This window comes from Hemiscyllium ocellatum, unplaced genomic scaffold, assembly GCF_020745735.1.
Source record: "Hemiscyllium ocellatum isolate sHemOce1 unplaced genomic scaffold, sHemOce1.pat.X.cur. scaffold_234_pat_ctg1, whole genome shotgun sequence".
NCBI lineage: Eukaryota > Metazoa > Chordata > Chondrichthyes > Orectolobiformes > Hemiscylliidae > Hemiscyllium > Hemiscyllium ocellatum.
Window position 1 is genome coordinate 340492 of NW_026868059.1, and position 6000 is coordinate 346491.

A 6000-nucleotide genomic window follows, 5' to 3' on the forward strand; every position below is an offset into this window, starting at 1 on the left:
ATTTCGAACACAACTGAATAAAAAGGGTGGCAAATTTTACACCAACGTTTAATGTGTTACTTGAAACCCATGCATCTGTGTCTGAGTATTTCATAAACTCACGGCACTCCTCAGAAGGAGGACGGGTCGAGTCGATCTGACCGCAGCAGTTGAAGATGGGGATTTTTAACATCAACTGATCTTAAGTTACTGAAGGTGTTCTTTTCTCTTTCTTGCACAGTGAATTCTTGTCGGAATCAATAGTAATTTGGAGATTTTTTTTGATATGTGGGAAACTGCAGCTAATTCTTGCTAATGCACAGTTGATCAGTTATAACTCTGTGAATGAAGGTACAGAATCGAAATAACAGTTACATATTAAAAATGTCATAATTAAAACAGTATGTGAAAAGCAGCATCTGCAATCAAGAACAAGATCAGATGTCGTGCCTGAGATTTATGGGTGGACAGAGCGTGAAATACACAAATAAAATGAAGCTGACACTCAAAATACGCCTTAAATGACGTAGTTAAAAGGGAGAATTGCAGATGTTGGAGATTACTCAGGAGCGTATTCCTCAAAAAGGACAGCAGTTCAGGCATCTTCCGACAAGCAGGAAAATCGAAGTTTCAGCAAAAGCCCTTCATTAGTGTTGAGGGTTTGAGACTCGCGGGTGGAGAGATTAAATGGCAGGGGCGTGTGGCTGGGGGAAACGCAGCTGAGAGTACAAAAGGTAGATGGAAGTGGAGGAACTGGTGATAAGTCAGAGGGAAGCAGGATGGACAGGTAGGACAAGCCATGAGCGCGGTGCTGAGATGGAAGTTTGAAACTGGGATTAGGTGGGGAGGGGATATGGGGAAACTGGTGAAATCTATATTGATGTCATGGGTCTGGTGGTTCCCGAGGCTGAAAATTAGGTGTATTTTCTCAAAAGTCAGGGGGTAAGGGAGTGGCAGTGTAGGAGGCCCAGGACTGGCATGTCCTCGGTGCAGTGGGAAGGTAGTTGAAGTTTTTGGCCATGAGGTGTTTTGTGCAGGAGTCCTGAAGCGCTCTTCGAGTCAGCATGTGGTCTTCGAAACGCAGATGAGAACGCATCTGGAGCAATGGATACAGTAACTGACATGTAGGAAATGGCGGTAATAGTCTGATGATGTGGAAGGCAGCTTTGTGGCTGTGGACCCTAGTTGGTGGGATGTGTGGGCGCAGGCTTTGCAATTCCTGTGGAGGCAAAAGAAACGGCCAATATCTCTGGTGTTGTGTTCCGTTTGTAGGTGGCATAAATGACCAAGGTTGTACGTAATCTGCAGAGGTAGCTGGAGGTGGAGGGTGATAACCAGGGAATCCCTGCCATTTTTTTAGGGTTTGAGGGGTGTGTTTCGAATGCGAAGGTAAAGGAAATGGACGAGATGTTTGGGAGGGCTTCATCAACCAGATAGGAGGGGTAATTGCGGACTTTGGAAAGGCAGCCATCTGGTGTGATCTGTGGTGAACTAGTCACCCAGTCATAGAATCATAGAGATATCCAGCAAGGAAACTAGCCCTTCGGTCCAAGCCGCCCATGCCGTCCAGATATCCCAAAGCAATCTAGTTCACCTGCCAGCAGCCAGCCCATAACCCTCCTAACCCTTCCTATTCATATGCTCATCAAAGTGCATTTTACATGTTGCAATTGTACCATCCTCGACCACTTCTTCTGGCAGCTGATTCCATACACGTACAACCCTCTGTGTGAAAAAAATGCCACTGAGATTTCTCTTATATCATTAATCTCTCGCCCTAAATTTATGCCCTCTAATTCTGTACTCTCACACGTCATGGAAAATACTTTGGCTATTTTTCCTATCCATGACCCTGTTAACTTTGTAAACCTCCAGAAGGTCACCCCTCAGCCTCCAACGCTCGAGGCAAAATAGCCCCAGTCAGTTCAGCCTCTCCCTGTAGCTCAAATCCTCCAACCGTGGCAACATCCTTGTAAATCCCTTCTGGACCCTTTCAAGTTTCACCGCATGAATTAGGTAGGAAGGAAACCAGAATTGAACGCAATATTCCGAAAGTGGACGAAGCAATGTCCGGGACAGCCGCAAAATGGATGCAATGTTCTGAACAATAAAGCAAAGTATACCAAACGCATTGTTCACTATCCTATCTACCAGCGACTAGACTTTCAAGGAGCTATGAACGTGCACTCCATGGTCTCTTTGTTCATCAACACTCCCTATGTCCAGACCGTTAAGTGGAAAAGTCATGCTGAGTTTTGCTTTCCCAAAATGCAGACCCTCGCATTCACCTTAATTAATCTCCACCTTCCCCTTCTCAGCCGATTGGCCCATCTGACAAAGATCCTGTTCCAATCTGTGGTAACATTCCTTGCTGTCCACGACACCTCCAATGTTGATGTTATTTGCAAGCTTACTGTTTATGCCTCATATGCTCACATCCATATAATTTATAAAAACGACGAAAAGTCGAGGACCCAGCACCGATCCTTTTGGCACTCGACTGGTCACAGGCCTCCAGTCTGAAAAGCTATCCTCGTCCAACACAATCTTCCTTCTACTGTTCAGCCTGTTCAATATTCAAATGGCTCGTTCTCCCTGTATTCGTTGAGTTCTAACCTTGCTAATCAGTCTGCCATGGGAAAACTTGTCGAACGCCTGTGTGAAGTTCATATAGATGACATCTATCGCTGTGCCCTCATGAATCCATTTCGTTACTGTTATGGAAAATTATGGAAAGTTATCCATTTAGTGTGGAATTTGAAAGAGAATGATTTTGGAACATTTAATGCTGTGCTGAGCTTTGTAAACAATACTTTGGTGAGGTTTGCAGCCAGCTTGTCGCTGTTTCAATTTTGTAAACATTCAACTCGATCTTGCGAGAGTCGGACACAGTGAAAGCAGAAAAATTGTCATGTACAAGACCAGGTGTTGAGAGAATAACATCTTCAATTTTCTCAGTCGTTGCCCTTGAGTGTGAGGTAAGAAATAGTATAAGCCAAGTATCTGAACAATGCTCAGATAACCCTGACATTGAGGCATCGAGATGAAAGTACTAGGGTCAATTCTGCTGAATTTAAATAAAGCTCCTTTCTTTGCCCTTGCTAAGAGTTGAGTCAAGTCATTTTAATTTCCACGACAGTAAACTTGGGGGCTCGTCCCGGTACCAGACGACTGAGTGGGATTCTGAAGATTCCTAGGAGGCGTAGCCGCCAGCGTCATGAAGGTGTTCCTCTTCACATCGAGCTCTGAATTGGCCCTTTTGTGTGAGAGGACCCCAAATATGTCGATCACACAAGCGCTGGCATTCGAATCGAATAGGATCGCGGTAACAGTCGTGACATAAGTAATCTTACATAGACACTCATTCTAAGAGAATAAATAAAGCAGGGGCAGGGTTCAGTGAACTCTCGCGTGGCAAAGCCCAAGGGAAGGGAACAGCTGTCTCTGGAGTGTTTCAGAGACAGCACATTTAAGGGTGGTTTTAGACTTGGAGCGACCACTGGCTGAGTTGGACTCACCAAAGGCGTCCTGGATGCGTGGTTTCTTGGTTTACGAAAACCAAGGGATTGAGGCGGACTTGTCCAATGCGAGAGGGGACCCCGGAGGTAAGAAAGCAAGTCAAAGGGAAAAGATAACGGTACCGCGTGAGAGAGAGAGAGAGAGAGCTGAACACTTTTCCAGTTACTCTAAAAATACGCTCCGTCAAGAGCAAACAAAAGGACAGCCCTCACAGTACTTGAAAGGGCCAACCAAAAATGCAATACATGCTAAATAAATACGTCCTCGTAACAGTTTGTAAAGCAGTTACAATTGTGGATCCAGAAATGTGGTTTACCTGAGGGCGGAAGTTTAGTAAAAGACAGGTGGGAATATTGAGGTCGATGTTGGAAAGAGAGAGGAGGAGAAAAGGATGGGAAAAATAGAACCTGTGAATTGGAATGTTTATAACATGAGGCTGATATCAGAGAAAGTAAATCTCAAGTCGGTGATAGATCAAATACACGTACAAACACCAGCACGCATGCAGACCCGAGCATAACACAACCTAACGATGCTGTACAGGGTCTTAATTAAGTTTCATATTCTGACCTTTTTGACTGGCCTCCGAGACCAACAGCCCCCCGACGAAATCCGCCTAGCGAAGGTTCCACGTCAGCTGCCACCGCCTCATGTTCTGCTGAATCACCAGTCGCACGGCATAACTACAACCAATTGAAGGAAGAAGCCCAAAAGAAGGACATCCACTACAAGATGGAAAGGCATCCACATGCTGGAATCTGAAACCAAATAGAAAATGCTGGAAAATCTCAGCAGGTCTGGCACCATCTGCAAGGAGAGAAAAGGTACAGAACAGTGAAAAAAAACACAAATAAAAATGGTAAATAAAATAATTGAAATAAAATAATCTGAAGTTGTTTGAATTTAACAACTTTAGACAATTTCACTTCGTTACTTTATTTATCATTTTTATAATTTCACCTGCAATGTCATAGAGCCATTAGATATGGACAGCACTGAAAACACAGTCTTCGTTCGAACTCTTCCATTCCGAACAGATATCCTCAACTGATCCAGCCGCGATTGCATGCACTTGACCCATGTCTCTCTCAACCCTTCCTATTCAAATACACGCCCAATTTCCTAAAATGCATGGGAATTCTACCAGCCATCACCAGCTCGTCTGGCAACTTATTGCAGGCACGCACCATCCTCTGCGTGAAGCCGTTACTCCTTACTGCCTTTCGAATTCTCACCCTCCCACACCAGATTTATACCCTCTCGTTCTGCACTGCCCCAACTGAAGGAAAGGAACTTATCTACTTTCCCGATTCATGCCCCTCATGATTGAAAAACCTCCATTAGATCAGCTCACAGTCTCTGAGGGGTCAGGCAAAACAGTGAGAGAGTGTTCAGCCTGTAAACATTTGCACCTTTTCCATTTTCAAATGTAGGATCTGGCATGCTGTCTGAAGCAGTCATCTTAGCAGCTGATCCGTCGCTGACAAACGCTGCAGGAAAGCGTGTTACCTTGCTAAATATGCTGTTATCCGAAGATTGCAGAAGCAACATGAGTCATTGAGCAAAACGTGCAACTGAGTTCTGCGCTGTTGCTGACTCTAAAGCAACTGTGCCCTTCGGGAGCAGAAAGAATCCCACTGTTAGATTACAATTCCAATGCATTTGGCATAAGGTTCGCAGCAGTTTTTCGGCAGCACATAAACCTGACTCCAAAGGTCTGTGAGTTTCCAGAAGCACAGTGAGCGATCGTTGAAGGTACGTTTCTCCAGACGATATTTGTCAAAATGACAAGCTGCAGCTGAGCTGGTGGCATTTCGATTGAAATTGCATGCGTCCGGACATTGTGTTTAATTTTGGATATCAGAGCAAATGGTTAGCTCGAGTGTGCGCGTTCGGAAAAGTCAATGCTTTTTGTGCTGAAAAGCTTTGCAACGAAAAAAATACTTCAGACTATCGTGCGACCGTGAATTAATCAGAAAATGAAAATCCCCCGTGGTTGTGGGCATCGGCAATATACACATTTGCTTTCAGTCACCATCTGCGTTGGTCAGTTAGCTTAGCTGGTTAGAGCTTGCTGTTAATAACGCCAAGGTCGTGGGTTCAAGCCCCACACTGAACATGTAAAGCGCTCGAGTCTTTAGCAGTGCTGTGTCACTTTTCGTCGTGGGTTTTACTTTAAACGTCTGCAAGACCTTGTCACATGATCGATTGAGATGTGCACTCATTCGAAAGCCGACCATCGGTGTCATGGAACATCAACTCATTGGTCACATGCCGGATCTCAGCTGTGTTGCTGCAATTCCAAACAAAGTGCCCCACGAAAGCATAGAATCACTAAACAGAAAGCCTCACCAACGCAGTAAAACATTTGACAGGGATAGAATCACGACTCGATCGCCATACCCATGATGACCGCTGGATGTTGTCTGCAGCAAATCAATCAGTCTCAATTGTTTTCACAAAGATATGCGAGACATGAAATATTTGCAGCATTAAATCGAC

The 6000-nt window shown here is 44.7% G+C and overlaps 1 non-coding gene across 1 annotated transcript; it reads left to right on the forward strand.

The window, feature by feature from the left end:
- The first annotated feature begins 5543 nt into the window (after positions 1–5543).
- trnai-aau (transfer RNA isoleucine (anticodon AAU)) lies at positions 5544–5617 on the forward strand. The gene has a single exon. It is a non-coding gene; the product is annotated as a tRNA-Ile (tRNA).
- The last annotated feature ends 383 nt before the right edge of the window (positions 5618–6000 follow it).